The following is a 26169-nucleotide window of genomic DNA, read 5'->3' as shown; positions in this document are numbered from 1 at the left end:
AAAAACGGGTTTAGAAATACCTTCTCGCAGAAGTGTCTTTAAATTACTATTGAATTTTAAAACTAAATCAGAATTACGATAATAAAATTTAGTAAAATATTTACGCAATTTGTAATAACGGTAGCCTTGCTGAAGAAGTTTACTTGTAATATATTGATTACGTTCATTGAAATGCTTGACATGATTACACGCTCTGGCAAACCGAATTAATTGAGAAATATATACCCCATAAGATGTAGCCTGAGGTACATCCCCATGCAAATGGGGAAAATTTAAAATACTAAAATTAAAATCATCCCTCTTGTCATAAAGTTTGGTATGTATAATATTGTCATAAATAGAGAGATGTAAATCTAAAAGTGAAGCATCAGTATCCGAATTGTTAGTTTTAATTAAACCGTAATTGAAATGTTGTTGGCTGTTTCATTTTAATAGTACTATTTATTTTGTATGGATAGCGATTGAAATATACTATTTCCCCATTGCTTAAATATAAATACCAAACTTGTATAGAACAACGGGTATTTTTTTGCATAGCGATTAGTTTTGGAAATCTGTTCTGTACTTATAATAGCTGAAACATATATAGCATTGTAATTATGCCATGAGAATGACGAGTTAACAGTCACCCGCACTTTTACTATAACAATCTCTAGTTTCTATACTTAAACAATACCAAAAACAGCTAAACATTCGTAAGAAATGCAGGAGAAAACACCACTAAATCCAGCATGAGTCTACTTCAGTTTATAACCCTGTGGCTTGCCTTTTTGTACCTTTCTCTTATTACTTTTCGGGTCTTCTGTTAGTACTAATATTCTATTCGTAATGAACACAATTATACCGGATGCATTTAGATCCTTTAACAAAATGTGATGAATGCTTTTACTGGCTCCTTCTTTCAAGTAGTTTTATTTTTTGTTGAAAACAATTTCAGGTCATGTGACATTATATGGACAATTAAAAGTATTTTTCGAGTTTTTGATACTAGTATATTTTTTTTTCAAGTTTAGATTGTATTTCAGTCAAAGGTTAGTTTCATTTGTATTTTCTTAAGTCATTTCAGGGAAATTTTCACAAACTTCAACGGCAAATTTAAATTTTCCTAAAATGCATGTGCCAATAAACAGTTTTTGATAGGCGAAAAACCTTTTGTCATTCTATTTTCGTAATGAAAACTATGAAACGGACATATTACAAGGTCATTTCACAACTAGAGGATGTTTACAGATTGACAGTAATTTACAGAAAGGAGTGTTTTGCATTAATTACAATGTCTTTTAATATGATACGGACACACAAAAATTAATGTAAGAGGAATAAAGCGGCAAATGTAGATATAATGAGCTCAAAATATGTAAGACACTGCGATCCCTGCCGGTTTAGGGATAAAAGGGTAACGGCACTATATTTCTGTCAAAATTGTATGGAATATTATTGCAAGAGATGCAGGAAACAACACTTAAAGTTTCGGCTTACAATGGGACATTTGATGCTTGAGGAAAAGCATGGAAATTTTGCAACAGTCGATAAATGTATAATACATGATGCTGCTGGTCTAGGCAATAAACTTGATAGATACAGTACAGAAAGTGTGTTCTCAAATTCAGGTAAAAAAACAACAAATGTATTGATTGACTTCCTTTCTTAAACTGTACATTTATTTGCATTTGCGTGATGTTGTCAAACTTGTAAGAAACCTTTACAAACCATTTTATTGAACTCATAACTTTTATAAAGATATCAATTACTTATCATTGTTATTACCGTTTTAGGTGAAAATTTCAATAATTAATTAGTACAGTCGTTTTGAACCTAAAAGCGTAAAAATGCACATTTGACAGTGCAATATGCATCAAAACGCAATATACTAATGTGTAAATAACATTGTATTTTCTGTTGTAAAAATAATTAAATGTTGCTGTTGGCGAAGAACGTTTCAGTGTAACTGCCCCAATGAAATGGAAAGAATATTGTTAAAATCATAAAGAAAAGAATAGTTGAAACTCATTTAGGTAAACACCCGCCCGCTTAGCTTAATAGGTAGAGCGCCGATCTAAAGATCGCGGGGTCGTGAGTTCGATCCCCGGGCGGGCCGTATGTTCTCCGTGACAATTTGATAAAAACCATTATGTCTGAAATCATTCCTCCTCCACCTCTGATTTATGTGGGGAAGTTGGCAGTTACTTGCGGAGAACAGGTTTTTACTAGTACAGAATCCAGGAACACTGGTTAGGTTAACTGCCCGCCGTTACATAACTGAAATACTGTTGAAAAACGACGTTAAACCCAAAACAAACATATATTTAGGTAAAAGAATAAAATGTGTTTTTCTCAATTTTGATTTTGCTTGAATACTGACCATGGAAAGTTTTTAAAGCTTTAATTTGTCTGGTTCATTTCAGAAAGATTAAAGAATTACCGTCTTTCTTTTATTTCTGAATTACAAATATTTTGAAAACTTGTTTTCACAGTTTAAATATCAAAATATGAAGGTATTAAATTTCAGCTGATGTAATATAAACCAAAATTTAAGAAAATGAATATACTTCAATATATCATATAAACGTTGTCCAGTTCACTTATCCTACCTCGAATTTCGTAAAAATTATTGAAAATTTTAAACATTAATTGCAATACTGTTGCATCATTCTCATTTTTGTGTTAGAAAGTATTAGAATGAAATTGTTATACTCATTAAATACAACTGGAAATTCTACTGTTGTTTTAAGTGCAAATTATTGTGTCAAGATGTCATTTTGTATTCGAAACTCGCACGAAAAAAATTAAATAGAGGATATTACATGAGTGTCTTTTCATACTGAATTTATTAAACGAGTTTAATAAATTCAGTGTGGAAAGTCACAAATGTAATATTCTTTTTATCACATGTTAGCCTTTTCTGTCGAAACATAAAAAAATCTACTTTCTTTTACTATAATAAACAAGTCAATTTGACAACGTCTCATATACTATAAATAACGTCGACGTCAAAGCTTTATTACACTAGTGCATTATCATTTTTATTTAATGACTTTATTACATTCCCGCGACTTCAAACATGTGATAAACAGCGTTAAATCATAATATTTTAGCAACCTCTCGGAAAAGTTAGAAAATCTTACAAAAGGTGTTCGTCCGTAGTTGCACATATATATTCATAGATATTACTAATACCTATCTCTATTAAAGATCTAGCATTTCTTACTATAAAACATATTTTTGTTGTTTTTTTAAAATTGTAAAACTATTAACTGTTATCATATAAAAAGAGTTTATTCGCATGTTTAATTCTAAATGTGTAATTTCTGACTTGTGCCATCAGTTATATTAATATTTTGATTCTTATTTTAAGAGAGAAAGAAATATGCTGAAGCCGTTTCCTAAACAAAGTTGTCGTGAATTTAAAAAACAACATAGGCCATTTTTATTATTAGTTTTTAAAACTGATATAGAATAACTTTAGAATGTTGTTTTTGAATGTGTGCGTGTGTGTGCGCGCTGGGGTGTGTGCATATTTTATAACCTGTCATGAACAGACTGAAGCCGAATCTGCCATTATTTTGCTCAGTTGCATTCCACTCTTCCAAAGCATTACACATAGATTTATTAATCATGATGAATACAATTAATCGGTTTTAGCACACGTCTTCATGTTAAAAACATGAACAGAACTATGATGCTGACTTTCATTAGTATACATATACTTGTAACATTTGAAGGTTTTGTTTATTATTGTTTCTTGTCAAACGTGCATGCACATTTTTTGTGACTTTGTTGTAAATATGGAGCAACATATATTGTATAAGAAAATTATTAATGTTCTGTATTCAAGCTCAAACTTTTATTACTATTACATTGAAGACAATTAAATAAGAAATGATATATTTAAATATTTTAAAATAGCTGAATATTTTATTAAATTTGTTATTAAGCTATTTATGTAGGTGGAATTTGTGGACAAAACATTAATTTCTTTTAATTTTTATACAAATATATTCGTACCTTTTTTAACTTAGATGTTATTTTGACTGGACAGGTACAGCCTTTGTGTTTTTTTCCGAATTTGACTTGCATATGTGAGGCAGGCATCATGTCTGAAAATTGTTACAAAATGTTATTCAAATCTTTCATAGGACCACATGTCATATAAATTAACCTCATTCTTATTTCTTTTATTAACTAGGTAAAGAATTAAGAAATGATATATTCTAAACAGTGATTTGTCATTAAATAAAATCATGTTATCACATTTGACGTCACAGGAGTGAAATACCAAACAATTCCTTAAAATTGTTTCTAGCCTAAAACTGCTGTTATTGTCACTTTTCGGGGGTGTTTTAACAGAGAGATTCTCGCGCACACGTGCTGTTATAACACCTTTTTATATATGCGCGTTCCGTGGCAAAGCGTAAATGTATACAGGCCCAAAGACGGATAATTCAAAAGGAAATGACGTCAACGTGAAAAAACAACACGGACATTACCGCGCATTTCACAGAAGTTTAATGACCTTGAGAAAAAATGTATTTACGTATTAGTTTTTACGCGTTTTATGCTAGAATAGCGTTAGCGCATGTTCATTTCGTGCTATAATATCTTCAGAATCCATCGGGATACGTTGGTATCCTCGCCCTACCGGGCTCGGGTACCAACCAATCCCTCGGGATTCTACAGATGTTATAACACGAAAAAAATGCGTTATCCCTACATAATACACTAGTGTACGTCGACGTCATTGAATTAATAAGAGGCCCTGGTCAAATTGACTTGTTTATAATAGTTCAAAAAAGCAGATTATTTGATGTTTCGACAGGAAAAGCTAACATGTTCTAAAAGGAGTATTACATTTGTGACTTTTCACATTGAATTTATTAAACTCGTTAAATAAAAGTGATAAAACGCTCGACAGAGCCTCACATTTTATTATTTTATTAAACTCGTTTAATAAATTCATTATGAAAAGACACTCATGTATGGAGTTTAGATAGATACGAATGAACTATATCACGAGGGCGCAGCGTAAGTGATAACATTATACGCATCTAAAAGTCAATGATTATATTCAAAACCAAATCACTGATTTAGATATATCATTTCTATTTTAATACGTTTTCAAAATCCATCAAGATATCCAGCAAATACTTGCCTGTTTTCTGTTGGTTTCTTTTCCAGCGCGCTGCCATGCCGCTTGACGTTATGAAGTAATATTTGAGACGTCTGTTGTATAATAACAGAGTTTTCAGCCTACTTTATTTAATAGAAAAACAAATTGGGTCGTGTTAGAATTATGAATTAATAATGAATATATGTATTTAAACGTGTCTCAATATCCGTTTAAGGTATGACCAACCTAATGGTGAATATTTCAAATGTTCAAATCAATATTACAACAGTATACTGTATCCAGTGAGAGACTTGTATGCAATATTTAAACAACTTTTACCGTGCCGTTTTTTATCAATTTTGCATAATTCATGCTATTTCCCCAAGAAATAGAATTTCAAAAATATTGCCACTGTCCAAAACGTTTGTGTTATTTAATCAATAATTTTGATAAAAGAAACGTCAAACTATTGGTAAACAATTATAAAACACAAAATAAAACTGTGAATACATTTTTTCTAGGTGCCCTAAGTAAAACGATTTAATGAGACATAATTCTAACTCCAACATTGAAAAAGTAAGGTCAAGTCCTGTGGGACTGTTTTAAAATTTGCTCACTTCATTCAAAAATAATCTTGTGGTAGAAGTAAATTCTACCTACATTTTTTTCCACAATATGTAATCTAAAGAGGTAAGACAAAATGGAGAACTTTTACTGCATGTAACTCAGTATCTTAAAGCTGTCTAACTCTGCCCTCATCTAAGTTAAATTCACTTTGAACAGCAAGAAATCATTTATCAAATGAAAAAATTTTCACGTTTATATAATAAACAATAATAAGTCTTGAAAAAAAGTAAAATCTTTCTAGAAAAAAGGGAATACACCGAAAAAATTGCCCCAGTGGAGCTTGAACATATGCCCCCTGAAAAATGTAAGTCAAAGTAGGTTTATTGTAGGAATTGAATAATCTTCAAAAGGAGGTACATTATTACATGGGTCATTCCTTAAAATGCAAACTGCCGCACCCACCTTCCCTGGACATTTGGTATTAGTACATTAAAAATTCCCAATGCTGGGCGGTGCTCGGACCAAGTCGAAAGTCCGATTTTATAGGATTCAGGTTTTCAGAGTTTTTTAGCACAGAGTTGTTTGATATTTTATATATAATTATATTAGTTCTGAGAATGCAAATGCATTGCAATTAACCCTGTTCCTACTGTTCTTTTTTTATCTTCATGACATCTCTCTGGTATAATTTAACATTTGAAACAAATGAATAAATGATTAGCTGAATCCTTCAACTCAATAATCATATGAGCCGTGTCATGAGAAAACCAACATAGTGGGTTTGCGATCAGCATCTGCGCAGTCTGGTCAGGATCCATGCTGTTCGCTTTTAAAGCCTATTGGAATTTGAGAAACTGTTAGCGAACAGCAAGGATCCTGACCAGACTGCGCGGAAGCGCAGGCTTGTCTGGATCCATGCTGGTCGCAAACCCACTATGTTGGTTTTCTCATGGCGCGGCTCAATTATATTATTTTAAAACATCAAATGAGGTCAAAGTTTAAGACAAACCAAATGTTTTTTATGTAATCATGGAATTATGAAAGACCAGATTTAAATCATAGAACATGTATCATGTGAAGATTTTTCGTTTTATTGATATTATTCAAGACTACTTATCTCTTTTCATATTCCAAAAAGTTAAGAGATGCTTTACAAAGAAAACTTTTGAACAACAACAGACCAAATGTTTTTAAAATTGATCAACTTGTCTTTTATTTTTTCATTTGTGTAGATTGTAAATTAAGTAAACTTACATGCTGCTTAGATAACACTGGCAAACCAAAAATTGTCACCTGTTGAGATCACGTTTCAAGCCAAAGTGTCATTTAATAGATGTCTGACACATCCGGTTTTCAGAGAATATTTTATGTGTTATTAAATGAGACCTTGAGACGTTTACGCATTTTTTTTTACTTTGATGTCGACGTATTTTGGTACTCGATAGCAGTTTTGATTCAGGTGCCGACTTTAAACATGTGACTGCAAACATTTAGTTGCATCTTTCGAATTTTCTTTTCGTGCGTCTTGGGCAAGCTCATGATCAGTTTGAGTAGAAACAACAAAATATTATTAGATTATTTAACATTGTTCTATACAATACGGAGATATATTTGGACGAGTTCCCAGCTGAGAAAACCATATTGGACGGGCCGGTAGGCGAGTCCAATATGGTTTTCCTAGATAAGTACGAGGCCAAATATATCTCGTATTGTAAAGTACAGTGTTAAATAACCTTTTTCCTATATCTATTTTATTTTAGCTTAAATTAAACATGATTCACTGAATAACGTATTTCTGCCTGTTCTGTATTTTCCGGATTTCAAGACGCAAAATCAAACTCTGTACATAGAGCACCTACTTCACCCGATTTACATTCGGAACATTTTCACGCGTTTCGGGCTTTATCGTATGGTTAACATAGGACTGTTGAAACGTCCAAATACGGAAAAATACGCACGTGCGTCTAATATGGTAATATATTGTACGGTCACGTAATGCAAATAAACGTTCACGACTGGATAAATAAAACAGATATAGAATAATATGTTGTTATGCTTGTATTAGATTTGTTATTGGCGGATAAGATGATGTCAGTGATAGGAGTGTAAACAGAGCATTGGCAAATAGCAAAAAGCGGAGCATTGGCAAATAGATTCTGGGAACCAAATGTCCTGCGTGAATTTGACATTGAGAACATTTTTCAATATTCAGTTACTTACAGTCACGCGACACTGCCGAATATGGCTCGACGCAATTCTCACATTCCAGTGGATGACTGCATGTAACATGATCGTATGAATGACAATTTTGTAATGCACTTTGAGAAGATGTACTCTCCTTTACAGCCCCACTAGTTTTGCCCGAATTTAAAACATAATTACAATGAAGAAGATTTGGTACATAAGCAGAGACGCCTGTACGCCGATGGCAAAATTTTATAAATGAAAAAATAATACCAAAAGTAAGAATAATAATGTTTGTGCTGCTTTCTTTGCCTAGTCGTTCGATTTTGATGCGTCTGGCAGTAGTGGCATGTTGTTCAATAAAACACTGCTTACAAATTTAAGCCTCATGATACTTCAGCAAGATCAGTCTGCGAACGACCCTATTGAGAAATTCAGAGCACGGTGTGCAATGTACTTAGATGGACCGTTGAGTAACAAAGCGAACATTCTGCTAATATATAGTAGTTATGTACTCGGACAAGAATTTTACCATCTTGATTATATAACCAGTTGCATTGCAGATTCAAAGATTGCTACTCAACCATCCAACTGGCCCTGGGCCGCCGTATTCTACGAAGTATGTAACACATCAATATTGGCCATTTTCTCGAGACTTTGTGTGATATAGCAGACGAAACTTAAGACAGACAAATATTGGCCGGTAGGCTTTAAAAACTGCCTACCAAAGTATTCTACGTGTTCTGTCAGACACACTATCAAAGAGGAAAGCGTATTGCAACTGTATCTACTTACAATCTTAATATGTCTCGAATATATTTTCCAGCATTACCATAATAGTAATTAGATATGACTTCTTGGCGGATATTGTTTTTCCTGGTTTTAACGTCGGACTGGCTCAATTATAGGTCATATGCCGACTTTTAACGGAAGGTAGTACAAACATACATCAGTTAAATACTTTGAAATTCTAAATGTTAAACATCTTTAAAGGTCTATGGCTTTTGAGAAAAGAAAACGTTTTGCAAAAGAGTCCAAAAACCACCGTACTTTATAATCAATTTTCATATTTTTTGGCTGACAATTACATACTAGCGTAATTTCAGTGACACTTTGTGGCGATTAAGAGATAAAAAAAGAGAACCATCGTTTTTAGCTCATCTGATTTTTTTAAGAAAAAAAATGATGAGTTATTGTCATCACATGATCGGCGTCGACGTCGGCGTTGCCTGGTTAAGTTTTATGTTTAGATCAGCTTTTCTCCTAAACTATCAAAGCTATTGCTTTGAAACTTGCAACACTTGTTTACCATCATAAACTGACCCTGTACAGCAAGAAACATATCTACATCTTGCTTTTTGCAAGACTGATGGCCCCTTTTGTACTTAGAAAATATCAGATTTCTTGGTTAAGTTTTATGTTTAGGTCAACTTTTTTCCTAAACTATCAAAGCTATTGCTTTGAAACTTGCCACACTTGTTCACCATCATCAGCAGCTGACCCTGTATATCAAGACATCAAGAAACACAACTCCATCCTGTTTTTTGCAAGAATTATTTTGGGTAGGACAATATTTCTATTATACAAAAAATCAGATGAGCGTCAGCACCCGCAAGGCGGTGCTCTTGTTTACTACAGTTATACATATTAACATTAACGGCCTCTTCTATAATTTTCCCTTTTCCGTTCAGTTTAAGGTTTGCTAAAACACTCAAAAGCCTTAACACTTGCAAAACACAATACAGCAGTTATCACAACATTTAATAAACAGGTCTGAACTTATTTTAGGAATTATATCACAATAAAACTATTTTTACATCAGAAACTTTATTACATCAAATGTATGCATAAATATTTGTCAATTTCATTCATAAGTTCAGGATATGTACGTCGCAATACAGATATTTTATCATTAGATATAAATATGTGTTGATTTATTACACCATGTAAAGAATAAGTAAGGATAAGTCAAGATATTCTAATACCGTTTTTATATCCTTCAGTGAATGATATTGCATCATGTTAGCATTTATCCCTGATGAAGACTTTGTGAAAGGTAGAAACGTTGTAAATCTTTTGTTTCACTGTACCTTCTTCTTTCATTGTATCTTACACTTCATGTGCACACACTCTTGTGTTGTATGATAGTATAAAACATTACTACAGAATTGGAAGAAAATATGTAAGCGGTCCAGTAGCTCAATAGATTGAACATCTAATGATACTCTGAAGCTCGGGTAGCACGAGAAGGCAGTGTGACAATTCTAAACTTTCGTTTCATTTCAGAAATTTGATATATCAGAAAGTCAATCAGTGCCAATTAACACTGCGACAATTGAGAGGTATATTTTAGGTATGTTTAATGGACAAAGAATAAACTCTCAACGACTTTACAAACTAGTCCATGGTTACATTTTTCTCCCTCTATGAAATTCAGCACCAAAAGTGTGACCATGAGTGCATTACGCTTTGAAATCATTTTTTCTTTATTCACTATTACATAAGAATTTTGAGAAAGAGTTTAAATTTAGCGGGTGAGTGCTTCATGGCACAAAACACTATTCTAAAAAGAGGTGAAAATGTAAAATCTAGCCGGTAGCTCATTTGATGGAACATCTAAGCATTATTTAGAAGCCGTAGGTTTAACTATCGGATTGCTACATATTGTCCTCATGTAATGAAGCTTGGCGCTATGCATGGTGTTTATTTTATGCTTTATCTCATTAGTAATTAATTAGAAATTAAATGACACATTTCGGTATGACGAGGTAGCATTTCGAGGTATTGAACTTCAAACAATGGGAATAAGATATGTAAGCGGTCCAGAAGCACAGTCGTAGGTTCATGGGTTCATTCCTCGGTCTTGCTTCTTATTTTTGCTTGCCTTGTTACAATTATACGTCAAATGTTTATCAACTGAATATATCTTATTTACCTTAAAACGAATTAGAACTCGTTTTAGATGAACGCATTTTTGATATCAACGTGATTATCTCTGTGGTGCAGGAGTTGTCGTTTTTATAGAGTACCTTTAACGAAGACCCTTTGAATTAATTAAATGAAAATTAAACCAGAACATTTATATGAATCTTTCACCGGCTTTAGATGAAACAAATGACTTTCTTTACACCGTTTTGTTTTCATAGTAGCGAGATTAAAAGAAGCGTGGAAATATAAATGAGGAATTTCTGTGTAATATTCTTATTGGCGGGTCAAAAAGACATTTATATTGTAATGTTACATATTTTGTCAGATAATTCGTTATGAAGTTCTATGATCTTAAGCGACAATCATACTCAGACTTACTACTTTGGAGAAATTCTGAAACAAGGAAGTCATGATAAAACTAAGTCGGTCACCTGACATTTACTATTTGCCTTGCGTTTGGTAAACGTTTCTGACTCGGATCTTGACAAGAAGATTTTTTTTGTCCATTTTAGCTCTTGGTTCACACAGGCATTATCATTTTTACAACATAGTCCGGCTTAAGCGGAATTCTATTACATAGATATTGAATGGACTCCATGATCCTTAAGGACCATAAAATATAACAACTCTGAATCCAAGTACGGGGAGACTTTTTACAGCCACCACTTAAAGATTAGTTAATAAAAAGATCCTTTGGAAGCAAAGAAAATAATCAAACTTGGTTTGATTGAGTCTGTTCATGAGGGGTAATGAAATGTGCAACACTTCTCACGACCCCTAGCACCACCGACCTAAGCGGAATTCTATTACATAGATATTGAATGGACTCCAGCCAAGATATGAATCTGCGCTACTATAAATAAACTATGTTATATGTACTTGATGAGGAGTTTCTACATTTTACATAAATACCAAATTGTGAAATATTTTAGGAGAAGATATGCATTGTATATCATTTTAAACATATTAATTTATATTATTTTAAACTCAAGTTTTAATTATTTTCATATGTCTGAAGCAGCATGTTAAATTAATTGTAAAGTTACACATGGTATGTTATCTGTGTGTGTGTTCGGGTTTAACGTCTTTTTCAACAATTCATATAAACGACGGTGTCTACTTGTAGCAGTGAGCACAATGCCCAACTTTATAGTGCTGCCTCACTGGAATATCACGCCGTAGACACATGGCATGATACCCCATCCAGTCACATTATACTGACACCGGGCTGACCAGTCCTAACACTATCCCCTTAATGTTGAGCGCCAAGCGAGGAAGCTGCTAGTACCATTTTTTACGTCTTTGGTATAACGCGGCCGGGGATCGAACCCACGACCTCCCGCACTCGAAGCGGACGCTCTACCACTAGGCTACCGAGGCGGTTGGTATGTTATCTATCATTTTCAGAATTCTACGACTACGACGCAGAAATTTTGGAGACCGATGCCGCTCGGCACTGCCATTTAGAAGGAAAATGCATCGTTCGTGTGGATAGTTGCAGCATTTCACTTACAGAGGTTGCAAATCACATGACACTTTGTTGGCCATATACCTGCATCAGAAAGTATGGCAGTATGGACACTAAAATGTTCTTTTTTGAAAGTGGTAGAAGATGTGGGACAGGAGAAGGGCGATATGTGCTGATGATGCATGACGCTGTAATTTTGCACAAAAACATGACAAATTTCATCAGATGTATTGAAAAGAAGATACAACTTTAAAAATACAAATATACATTATTACAATATTTATCCAAATGACAAACTCTTTCCTCAAAAGGGTTGATTTTTCCAGTTTTCTTGGTTATGTTGGTATTTAGATGTATGTAATATGTTCCCATATTTTTGTTTTCTGTATAATGACCTATAATCGTAATGAGGAGAAGGATTAAGTTTTACAGTAATGTTATTTTCATATATACAAAAGAGATACCGGTAGTAGTTTTTCAAAGGCTCTTCAGTATGCCTGTGAGAAGTTAGTAGTATAATGATCTACATTTATCATTTTAAAGGCACACGCTACAGTTTTTCTGGACGGGTCGATATTTACCCCAACACCGTGCCAATTTGGTTGTGTTACTCATCGATGTAGCTCACTGCAAAGTTGTTGTGGCCCTCTGCGCATGCTCGGAAGTGATTATCTAATGTCGCGTACAGCAAAATTTCGCAAATTATTGTATGTTCGCATGCATTTAATGTACAAAATGTATAATATACTGACTAAAAGGTTAGGGTAAGTATCACAAAGGTTACAAAATATATACATTTAAAGTACTTCTAGTTCAAATTGCTTCAATCCGACATATACTGGAGTCTGTTATTTATACCAGCGCTCAAACTCTGCATTGAATCACAGCTGTTTCTAATCCCGTACCGTACCCGTACCGTACATTCGTAAACTATAGGTTTTGTTAAAAAAAAAAGGCGGAAACTTTTATCGTTCTATGCCATCAAAATGCTTCAGAAACACCTTAAAATCCGCTTATTAAGAAATCTGCCGTTTGATAATTTTATATATATATATATATATATTTCTAAGTCATTTGCTCCAACACTGAAAGAGTATTTCGTACCAACCTGCGTTGTATAAATGCCCGCCACACCCCACCTCGTTGTAATTTGATTTAAGCGAAATCTAATATGGTGACCTATCAATTTTCTTTTTGTTTTAGATTACGTAGACATAACCAAAGGTATGTGCAGAGTTTGATAAAATTCTATTATGTGAAAGTCGATAAAATAGCAGAAGTACCAACTTAAAACTGACAAAAATATGCAATAATAGCCCTTGGGTCTGCTGAACAAGTATTCCTTTCTTTACAAAATCATGTTCTTTTGATTTCTCTGAGCATGTTTCAAATAGATATAATATTGTTTTCCGTTATAAAAATGCTTAGATAATCAAATTTATGCTGATTATTGTACTTTACTGAAATGTATTTTAGGATTACAGAAATTTTGAAAAATGTTTAAAATAGCACCATATCTAGGGGCAAATTAAATTGAAACAAAGCTGGTGACCTAGTATTTTTATTTCATTTTTCAATACATCATAACATGATCTTTTAATACAAAACATTTCATCAAAATCTATTATTGAGAAAAAAATTACGAAACTGTAGCGAGCGTCCTTAAAATAAACTAACTAAATTGTCATGGAGAAATAATGGCTTTTAGTTTTTACATATATTGTTCTAATATAAATAATTTAAGAATAATATCATTTTCAAAGGATTTAATGTTGTTCTTGTGACAAACTATTACTGTGAAGAGAGGGGGTATGTAAAGCTATAATTACTCTTAGATATGTTAATGGTAAATAGTTTTAAAGGATCAGCAGTTAATCTTGTAAGAAATGTCAGTATAATCATTATAATATAATGACATACAGTTGTCTTAAAGCCAATGGTTATGTAATGAGACACGATGAAGAAATGTTATCATTTTCATATAATTTATCTTTGTGAGAAATTATCAATATAATGATTTTCTGTAGTTACAATTTTGAGAAAATATCTTTATTATAATGTATATGTTAATGTGTTTACTTTATGTAGTTTTTCATGATGTATAGTTTTCATTTTGACATTTGACCTACAGTTGTTGTCAAGGTTTGGTTTTCAGTTATTTCAAAGTTGTATAGTCATCCCTGTGACATTTATCATATGACAGACTTAAGGGTTTAGTTAGTGAGTATAATTTAAGTTAACGGATCGTATGGGTTTTTTTTTGTTCTGATGATGATTAATAGTAATCACATTTATAAGTTATCAAATCCAGGATGTCATAATGTAAGAGAAGAAAAAAATGTTGTAAATATTTTTATATATTCAGTTATATATATATATTATATAATATAAAACCATCAATAAGTAGACGGACTCTGCGTAAGGAGTTTGAATGATGTTAAAGGTATAGGTCAGAAAAGATATTTACACTAGTAAGTTTTACGGAAACCGAAATGATATTAAATAAGTGAGGAAAAGAGTTTATAAAGTAATACCGGTATATCAGGAGAATATTAATTCACAAATCACAGTCTATGGAATGTATCTGTAGGATTCTAAAAGGCTTGTACTAAAAAAGAGAATATAAAATCATGGTTATCCCCAAAGGTAGCAAAAAGGCCGATACCGTACGTAGCAATGACAGGACAAGAATATATATGTTGAGTAATCCTACACTTAGTGTGGATTACAAGGAAGCTATGAGCTGGAAGTACGAATTATCTCTTCTGGATAATCTGAACAAAACTTTTTTTCTGAGGGCAGCAGAAGTGTTTGTAAAAGTAAATTACTAGTTTCTGTAAACATTCTGAATTGTATATCAGAACTGTACCGCAGTACCGAAAGAAGGCAGATTTTTTTTAGGCTTTGTGGGATTTAATACACTTAATTTAATACACTTAAATTTTTTACAAACAGAATATTTTCAAATAATAAAGATTGTATGTTTTCGTTCATAATGAAAACAGATCAATGAAACAACTGTTCAAAAATAGTCATTGATAAACAAAAAATAAACTGTCGGTTAAAGAATTATTTAGCTGATACTTGTTTGCTCATCACCTCTAAAGTAAACATTAAGGACAATGTTCACTCTTAAGCCATATATGGCCTACACAAACTGAATAATTTTCAAATTGGTTATAATTGAAAAATTGCAACTCTGTAGTGAATTTGGCTTTTTCGACACAGATGTATCAGTTTATTTTAAAGATGTCGCTGAATATTGCTGAACCAGGATTTTTATTGTCATTATTTTGTTGTGGACGACAGCTGTGACTGTATTGAAAATTTCAGATTTGTTTAAAAATTTAGTTTAAAATGATGGTTTCCCATAGCTGTAATGTTAAAAGGGTTTTCATTTACGTCACATATTTTCTTCGAGTAGGAATAACTTGAATAATATTGCATGCAGTTTGATGGAACAATACTTTTTGATGAAAAAAAACTTGGAATTTAGCTCATTTACAGACTTGCATACTGGACAAAAGTGAACCTTTCCCTTTAACAAAGTTAGATTTATGTACATAACCGGTTGGCATTTTCAATATTTTATCATATTCATTAAGGAGAGCAGACTGAACAACTGGGGAAAACATACATTGGTCTTCAAAGCTTTGGAATGCAAATAATGAGACATCATTAAATAAAAAGAACGACACTCCAGTAGTTCCCCTTTTGGGTATGATTTGAAGATGCGATGAAAAGTTTCAAACTATTTAGCTAACTAGTTTGTACATGCATCTTTCTGACACTATCGCGACATCTTTGTTTTTCGAGTAGTTGTAAACGGCTATTTATAAAATATGTGAGCCGCGCCATGTGAAAACCAACATAGTGGGTTTGCGACCAGCATGGATCCAGACCAGCCTGCGCATCCGCGCAGTCTGGTCAGGATCCATGCTGTTCGCTTTTAAAGCCTATTAGAATTGGAGAAACTGTTAGCGAACAGCATGGATCCTGACCAGACTGGTCGCAAAGCCATTATGTTGGTTTTCTCATGGCATGGCTCATGTTCTAACTGTTTGTTTGGTAAATATATAGGGTATAGGAAAGAAATAATTTATTTTTGTAGTTAATTTAACTTATTCTTTAACTGCATTTCACGAAAACTATACACTTTATACACAAAGGTAAATATACTCATGCATTATGAACAATTGTACATCAATGCAAGGTTTTTGTTTCTAATGAAATGACAGTTCGTGTGTAAAGGGACAAAATCGCGCCACATTATCCACCTTTACAATATTTCGTGCTTAAATTCCATCAACTATTAAAATCATCACTTTACAACTAATTGCAAGAACTGGTCTGTTACACTGATCTGTCTTATCGAATACAGTTAATATGTAGTATCTAACGCGTGGAAGAGTCTATTGCAAGAACGAGCCTAATAGCAGAAACATTTAGTTTATTTTATGTTTAGTTTTATATTTTCCCTTGTATGGTTATCAAGATAATAACTATCCTGATTTCAGAATTTTGTGAAAAAGTTTGTGTTATCAATTTGTGTAGTAAATCACAAAAAAAAAAAAATAAATAAAAAAAACTATACATAATACGTGTTGTTGTTGAAATACCTATCGCATTATAGTAAATCACGAATTAATTAAAGCACGCTCTAATGCACCAACACTTCGAGCATTAACTTAATCCCTTTATAAACAAGAAATGAACAATAAAGTACCCAAAAAGAAAGTGATATTTTTTCTCCCGCACTCCTTTTGTCCGAAAATTCATATATATAAATTATGCAGATGTAGGGAAACTCCTGCTTGACAACACGTTTTTAGAAATCAAGAAATTCCTTACAGACTTGATTTATGGCAAGATAGTAGATAATTTAATATTGTTGTTGTTGCAATTTTCTTCGAGTTTTAATATCATTCTTAAAGTTTGTATTTATCAAGACAGTTTCATTATTTAAAGAAAAAATTCGATTTGAAACTGAACAATGTGTTCATTGTATTTCTGAATTTATTTATTACTAAAGCCGTTCCTTTGCTATATTGTCTTTTGATGTAAATGTGTTTTATGAGCAGCAGTAAACCGTTATCTATAAAAAATGATGTATTCTTGCGTAGAAATTACTTCTTCACTAGATCCGGGCATGTATTAATGAGAGAAAATTATTCCCGTGTTGTTAATGCATGTTTTTTCCACGCTTCTTCATTTTGGGGCTTATGAACATGTGGTATCTATCTCTTGTTGTATTCCATAAAAGTCTCTTATTTGAAGCAATAAAATTTGTTATTAAGGGCAGCGGTGGTCTAGTGGTAAAGGTGTCGGCCGCACAACCCGGGGGTCGTGGGTTCGAGCCCTACTAGGGTCACGACCATGACATCTCAAATGACACCAGTACTGCCCGCCCGCTTAGCTCAATAGGAAGAGCGTCGGTCTACGGATCGCAGGGTCGTGAGTTCGATCCTCGGGCGGGGCGTATGTTCTCCGTGACGATTTGATAAAAGACATTGTGTCTGAAATCATTTGTCCTCCACCTCTGATGTGGGGAAATTGGCAGTTACTTGCGGAGAACAGGTTTGTACTGGTATAGAATCCAGGAACACTGGTTAGGTTAACTGCCCGCCGTTACATGACTGAAATGATGTTGAAAACGGCGTTAAACCCAAAACAAACAAACAAAAAAGTACTGTTTTTTCCAGGAAGCGGACTCGAGAGTGGTTCAATTAAGCTTTAAGCTTGCATCACAATCGAGCTAAAATAAGTTAGTATAAACTAAAATTTGCATTCAAATCTAGAGTATGTTTTGCTACATATGCTGCCAGCCACAACGCACTTCTACTTCCTCCCTTCATACCGACGCCCCTGTTTAATCGCTTCCTGTCCTTTTCACTCTCCTTTAGTTTATAATTCAATCAAAAATGTGTTTCCGAGGTGTAGCCGAATGAAGTACAAAGTAAATAGATCAATATTCTTTCATTTTTGCACAGTTTGAAGGATATAAAAAAGTGGCCTTTAAAACAGAAGGCATTTGATTTTTGCCAGTAGCCGTAAATATATTGAAATACACATAACTTATATCATTGCTTATTTTGAGGAATCAAAGATACTGAAAAATATTAACCTCTATGATTTTCATTTAATTTTCTAATTATTAGATCTAATTCATTATTATTTTTAGGAGCAGGTCAGTTCGATATCGTTCTCACAACTCGTACAAAAGTATCATTAGAATATGAAATCTTGTTCCTGTTCACCGATGTTTAAATTATATTCTAAGTTTCTTTAATGTCATGTTTGTAATAAGAGATATCAAAATAACACATGAAATAAACGTTTTTGTGGTGTCTTTTATTTGTGCGCACCTGTCATGGGTCAGGATGCGAGTTATAAGACCCAGGTGTGTGCCTACGCCTTTAGTATCTTGAACAATGAAATGGGTCTAATCGCTGAGATGACTATGTCTTAGACAAGCTGACAAACGATGTAGAATGTCCTATGTTAAAACGTATACATGGTGAGACCAAATATCTTGTATATAAAATTTTTCTCTGGCTATCTTGCCTAAATGACTAGTGTACCAATGATTCGTAAATTATTTCAATTAGGAGCTAAATAATTTCAGGGATCAGGCAAATCACTCGGTGTTTCAACTAACAATCATCAACTAATGATAAAAGTCCTATAGGCTGGAGATACTCTACTTGACTGGTCCTTTTGTTGAAGTTTCCGTCAGACAATCGTATTTGCATTTTCATTATAGCTTATTGTGCGCATGCGAAAAGTGGCGCTTGCGCATTACACTTGTTTGCGTTGAGCAGTGAACATACATCATTTCTGTTAAACTTTCAGTAACATTTGTTTGTACACAAAAGCAAAAATGTGCTTTAGCGCTTTAAAAGCTGTCACAACTTAACTTACAAGAAAATCTAGACACATAAAAATCATCCTACATGTACATGTTCAAGGATTTTAGGCACGTCGTAAGTAAAGTCGACCTCTTTCTGATTTTAATTCTCCCGAAGTTTTGTCAAACTGAGTTTTACAATAGAAATTGGTAATACTGTCTGTCGTGTAGCTTTCATCAATTATGACAAAAAATTATCATGTCAGCAGTTTTCTTTGCTTTATCAATATGATTTATAATTCTATTGAATTTTATTTATTCATCATAGAGTTATCGTATGAAGTTAAAATAGGCAAAAATTCTCGACATTAATTTGAACAGCAATTATAAGAGTAACAACAACTTTAGATATGTCCTCAGTAACTTAGGAAACACGTCTTAATAAATGTATCTTTAAATAACTCTTGTCAAATTTATTTCTTTGTGACAGTTTTGACAATAAAGGATAAAATAAACGTTTGTGTTTGTTTTATGAAAGTTTAAACTCAAACGCATAATTAAAAAAATTACCTACATTTTGTTCAGGGAACTACTTTTAATAATTACATATGTAATCATGTTTCAAGGTTAAGAATGGTCAGATGAAAAATAACATTTTGGAGAAATATTGCAGTATAAAATGATACAAGGCCATTACAGCAACTCAATAATCCGTATTAACGCGGCAAAATGATACTTAATGAAAATAAATGAGAAACAACAAATTATGTTTTAGACAAGCACACAATTAATAAAATCGAAAAACGTTGCTAACACAGGAAACAAAATCATCACGAGATAGAAGACCGATTTTGTCGGCGCATTGAAGTGCAATTCTTTAAGTGAAGTACAAGATTTGTGATGTGTTTTTTTATCAACCTTAAATAAATTAAAATGAAACCGATCTGGGTTTTTTTTAACAAAATGCGGTTTTTTGTTTATTTATGTTTTTGTTGTTGTTTTTTTCACTGAAAATGACAATCATTTATTGTACTAAATATTCGAACTACATATTTGTCCTAGATAAAACCTGATAAAACAGTCAGCTCAGTTTATGTCTATGTGTCAAATGAAGTACAGCAAGAAATATTTTTAAAAAAGATAAACGGCGCATTTACGTTAAAGACATTAGTTTGGTATATTCAAAAAACACATTGGTAATTATACATTCTTTTCTTGCCCGCCCTGTGCAGGCGTGCTTAAATCTGTGATATTTACTGTTAGGATTTAACCCGGGGGTAATTGAGGCCCACCTCTTCAGTTGTGTCAGTACAATAAAGCCTTGATTTACTAATGCCATTTTAGCAGACGGGCCTCAAATTGTCAACGTTATTAATAAGGGTTTATTGTTGTGTCATTTTATGACAGATCACGAGGTTTGCGTGTTTCGACCTAAACCAAGAAATTTTGTGTTTTTGCTTCTCTGCCTCGCTCTATCGATTCGACAATATAATGTATTAAGATATAATTTAAACATTATTTTCGCGGATCAGTTAAGGCAGAATTCTAACAATAAATGAGCAACACCCACATTTAATCTCCTGTATCAGTCGTAAATGTGTTAATTCAGAACTTTAAAAAAGAAGAAAAAGCTTGCATGGGAACCAAACAATATTTTACATATGAAAATATGAACCTGTAATCCCGGGGACTAATCGGCACAGACATAACATGTGATTTTTTTTAATGGCTTTCCCATGCGTTTTCTTTTCCATAGACGATAAGGCGAGTTTGGTTTCTTTGGTCCAGGGAGACAGGCTTAATTTGCATATTCAGTGAAAACAAACGACGGTGTCGAAAAATCGGATACTGATTAATCATTCTTTGCATACCGTCTACAGTGCAATTTAAGCCGTATAGAAGTTGGACTTTTTATCCCTCCGCCTTAGTTTTGTCGTTGTCCGTCCGTCCGGAGCCATATCTAGGAAGTGGTTGGGAATATTTAATAAAAAACAACTTCATATCCATGTTTACAATTATAGGAAAATGCGGCCCGTCAAGTTTCAGTCAGATTGACCCAGTAACACTAGAGGTATGGCCCTTAGAAGTTTCTAGTGTAAACTATAGTGTAAACTATATAGAGTACTATAAATATGGCAATTTCTGTTTCATAACTTGTTACATATTTGACCTAGAACTATGAAACTTAAATTTAGATCACCATAATGTGGTAATGTACACACAATTTTGTCAAGATTCCTACTAACTTCAGAGTTACTGCCCTTTAATGTTTTAAAAATCCACATATTTGTACATAACAAATAATTTTTCCATGAACATTTATTATCAACATGTGAAGTTGTGTACCAACACCCGGTCACCCCAACAACCTTTGTCACACCCCCCTCCCAACCCCTCCCCATTCCAAAAAAAATATTATTCCTTTTTACAAAAAATATAAAACCTTCCATGAATATTTATCTACATGCAAAATTCAAAAATGTACCCCCCCCCCCCTCGCTTCTTCACCCAGTCATCCCAACCACCCCAGTCATGCATCCCCCAAACATTTTTTTTTCATTGTTTATTTTCCATCCGTATTTATTATGTGAAGTTTTGTACCCTCCCCCCAGCCCAACCCCCATCCCCAGCCCAACCCCTCCCCGCACCCCCCAAAAAATAAATCATTACTTTTTTTTAAATTCAAACCTCTATGAATATTTATCGAAATGTGGAGTTGTAACCACACCCCTAACCCCGCCACCACCCACATTGCATATTTTTTACTTGATTGTGCTCTCTTAAGGACATCTGTTCTTTTAAGTTCAAATGTACATGTTAAACAGCGACACTTGGTGTCAAACTATTTGAATACAATATTTCGTTCTAGTTACTCTTCAAGCTCACATTTCAAATAACTCCACATAATTCTGAAAGCTAAACTTAGTACAATAATCATATTCCTTTCAAAATTGTATCATTAGTCAGGATCAACGTAACATACATTTATAATGTACACTTAAAACATTCGTTTTCTGTTAAATTGATCTTGACTAATGAAATTATTTGCTTTTTAGTAACATCCTTAACATTTTGCCGGATATATCTTTTTGCCATTCCTCACCACAAACCCTTTCGGCGTGGGATACCAATTCCTTGAATTTGCTTTTTTCCTTTGTTTTCCTTTTTAGTTTATTTTTTGTAACAAATTAACTTTAATACCAAAATCACTCACAATTCTCTAGTTGGTAATAAAACTCCCGTTACTTGGTTAAACTTGACATCTACAAGGGAACAAAACAGTATTCGGAAAACACATTATGTTTGGGGATGAAAAAGACTAATCTTGATAAACTGTCACTTAAAGTGATTCTGCAACAAATAGGTTTCAGTCCATCCTCTTGCACAACGCTACGCAATGGGCAATAAAGCCAGTGTAACGGTCAGTTTTTCCCCAGTCAGTTTTTTCCTCGGGGAAGATACTGACTGGTCAGTTCTTCATCCCCCACCCCCCTTGTCAATACCCCCCCCCCCCCCCCCTCCCCATTGCAACTGGTTACTCTTGATCATTCTTATGGGGAGGGAAAACTAACTAGTCAATTCTTTCCCCCACCACCCCACCCCCTTCGTAAATTTTCCTGACTATAGTCAATAATTATTGCCCCCTGTTAGTGAATTGGAACTGGTTATTCTTGGTTATTCTTACCTAGCCTGCTTTTTATTTCTGATAATCGGTTTTCATTTAAATTTCATATAATATAAGAAATATGTTTCATATTTTGTGTAAATTAAAGAAATGTTTTTAAATGAATTTATTTTAATTTCTGTTAATTTTTTTTTAATTGGTTTCTTCTAAGAAAGACCTGTCAGGTGGGGAAGAAATTGACCAGTCAGTTCTTTCCCCCCTAGAACATACTTCACTATCAGGTGGGGGAAGAAATTGACCAGTCAGTTCTTTTCCCCCTAGCCAGTACTTAACCTGTCAGATGGGGGAAGAAATTGACCAGTCAGTTCTTTCCCCACTAGATAGTGCTTAACCTGTCAGATGGGGGAAGAAACTGACCAGTTAGTTTTCCCCCCCCCCCCCCCCCAGCACATACTTCACTATCAGTTAGGTCAGTTCTTTCCCCCCCCCCCCCGCCAGTACTTGACCTGTCGGGTGGGGAAATGAAATTGGCCAGTCAGTTCTTCACCCCCCCCCTACCAGCCAGTACTTGCTCTGTTAGGTGGGGGAAGAAATTGACCAGTCAGTTCTTTCCACACGCCCCCCAGCCAGTTCTTAACCTGTCAGGTGGGGGGGAGAAATTGACCAGTCAGTTCTTTCCCCCTAGCCTGTACTTGTTCTGTTAGCTGGGGGAAGAAATTGACCGTTCAGTTCTTTCCCCCCTAGCCAGTATTTGCTCTGTTAGTTGGGGGAAGAAATTGACTGGTCAGTTCTTTACCCCCTAGCCAGCACTTGACCTGTCATGTGGGAGAAGAAATTGACTGGTCAGTTCTTTCCCCCTCTAGCCAGTACTTGACCTATAAGGTGGGGGAAGAAACTTGCCGGTCAGTTCTTTCCCACCTAACCAGTACTTGACCTGTCAGGTGAGGAAGAAATTGACCAGTCAGTTCTCTCCCTCTAGCCAGTACTTGACCTGTCGGGTGGGGAGAAGAAATTGACCAGTCAGTACTTTTCCCCCTAGCACATACTTCACTATTAGGTGGGGGAAGACTGACCAGTCAGTTCTTCCTCCTCTCCCCCAAGCCAGTTCTTAACCTGTCAGGTGGGGGGAGAAATTGACCAGTCAGTTCTTTCCCCCCTGGCCAGTACTTGTTCTGTTAGCTGGGGGAAGAAATTGACAAGTCAGTTCTTTCCCCCCTAGCCAGTACTTGCTCTGTCAGGTGGGGGAAGAAATTGACCGGTCAGGTCTTCCCCCCCTAGCCAGTACTTGACCTGTCAGGTAGGGGAAGGAACTGGCTAGGGGGGAAAGAACTGACTTGTCAATTTCTTCCCACACCTGACAGGTGAAGTACTGGTTAGAAGGGAAAGAACTCACTGGTCAATTTCTCCCCGCATCTGATAGTCAAGTATATGCTAGGGGGGACTGACCAGTCAATTTATTCTTCCCACCCGAAAGGTCAAGTACTGGCTAGGGGGAAAGAACTGAATGGTCAATTTCTTCCCCAACTGACAGGTCAAGTACTGGCTAGAGGGGAAAGAACAGACTGGTCAATTTCTTCCCCTACCTGATAGGCAAGTACTGGCCAGGGAGGAAAGAACTGACCGGTCAGTTCCTTCCCCCACCAAACAGAGCAAGTACTGGCTAGTGGGGAAAGAACTGACTGGCCAGTTTCTTCCCACACCTGATAGTTAAGTATGTGTTATGGGGGAAAGAACTGACTGGTCAATTTCTTCTCCCCATCCGACAAGTCAAGTACTGGTTAGGGGGAAAGAACTGACTGGTCAATTTCTTCCCCACTTGACAGGTCAAGTACTGGTTAGGTGGGAATGAACTGACCGGCAAGTTTCTTCCACCACCTGATAGGTCAAGTACTGGCTAGGGGGGAAACAACTGACCAGTCAATTTCTTCCCCCACGTGACAGGTCAAGTGCTGGCTAGGGGGGAAAGAACTGACAAGTCAATTTCTTCCCCCAACTAACAGAGCAAGTACTGGCTAGTGGGGAAAGAACTGACTGGTCGATTTCATTTCCCCACCCGACAAATCAAGTACTGGCTAGGGGGGAAAGAACTGACCGGTCAATTTCTTCTCCCCACCCAACAGGTCAGTAAAGTACTGGCTAGCGGGGAAAGAACTGACCGGTCAATTTCTTCCCCCACGTGACAGGTCAAGTACTTGCTAGGGGAAAAGAAAACTGACTAGACATCTGATGATGGGTAACCTCCCACCACACAAGATGCTTGATGATTACATAAGGTATATAAATTTAAATAAGAAAAAAACACGAATATACCTATGCACAACAATATGTTACAACGAATAAATTACATTGGCAGAAAGCTCCAACAACAAAATGAAGAAACGAAATTAAGGTGGAACCTTAGTAATGTTAATGTGCTTGGTAAAATTTCACACATGTAATAAAAAGTCACGAACGTAGGCGTAAAGTGCTAAATTGAAAAACTCATATTAATAATCTTTATTTATGCATACCATAAATAGGACAATAAATTTTATCTGTGATTATCAGGACAATTGTAAGTTCAGCAGAATCCATGCACTCAAATCTGTAAATTCATACACATAAAATTTGTAAATTTACTGTACATATACCACTTTCGTAGACCTGTGTAAGCTATATAGAGGATATTTGTTTGTTTGCAGTGAGATATCGAAATATATCATCACCGATAAGGGAGACAATTGAATATTTTCACGAAGGCGGAGCCTGAGTGAAAATATCAGAATTGTCTCCCTTACCGGTGATGATATATTTCGATATCTCACTGCAAACAAACAAATTTTCTTTTTATTTTATGCTAGTTTGTGAATATCAACGAATTTTCTGTTTATTATGTGCATAAATGTTCATATAAATCCAATATTTCATGATGAAATTCGGATTTATTTAAGCTATCGTGTTACATATGATACATCCGCTAAATTACCATGGACACTTAGGCACATTAATATCGAATATTGGTGATTAGGTTCAATCAACACGACGCCATTTTGTTTTTAAAAACAAAAAGTGCATTTAAATATTTTGTGTAAAAAATACACAGTCCGCGGCTAACCACACCCGTTAACCGGTTCCGAGCAAAACGTCATAACTTATTAAATATAGGTTATTTTTAAACGGGAAGCACATGACATGTTTTTCGTTTATGCTACTTTTTACAGAAATAAAAATCTTTAACATATTTTGCACCAACCGATTCTTGGATAGAGAATACTTACCCCAATGCAGATACCGGCAAAAATATCGGTGAACTGTTTTGTCCGCCACGAACTGTTTTGCTCGGAACCGGTTAACGGGTGTGCTAACAGAGACATTGACAAATGCCGGTAGTTAAGTAGAAGCATATTTAAAACTTTTCGGGTCAATCCGTCAGTTCGTTGAATAACCGGAAGCTTGCTTTGTTT

At 34.6% G+C, this 26169-nt stretch overlaps 1 long non-coding RNA gene across 1 annotated transcript; it reads left to right on the top strand.

Moving 5' to 3' along the window:
• Positions 1-1111: 1111 nt before the first annotated feature.
• LOC123529285 (uncharacterized) lies at positions 1112-16842 on the top strand. Its single transcript, XR_008366681.1, has 2 exons — positions 1112-1610; positions 12194-16842. It is a non-coding gene; the product is annotated as an uncharacterized LOC123529285 (long non-coding RNA).
• Positions 16843-26169: the final 9327 nt, after the last annotated feature.

The sequence above is a fragment of the Mercenaria mercenaria genome, chromosome 13 (assembly GCF_021730395.1).
Source record: "Mercenaria mercenaria strain notata chromosome 13, MADL_Memer_1, whole genome shotgun sequence".
Classification (NCBI taxonomy): domain Eukaryota; kingdom Metazoa; phylum Mollusca; class Bivalvia; order Venerida; family Veneridae; genus Mercenaria; species Mercenaria mercenaria.
Note: the sequence above shows the minus strand (reverse complement) of the source record. Positions and strands in the feature narration are given on the sequence as shown.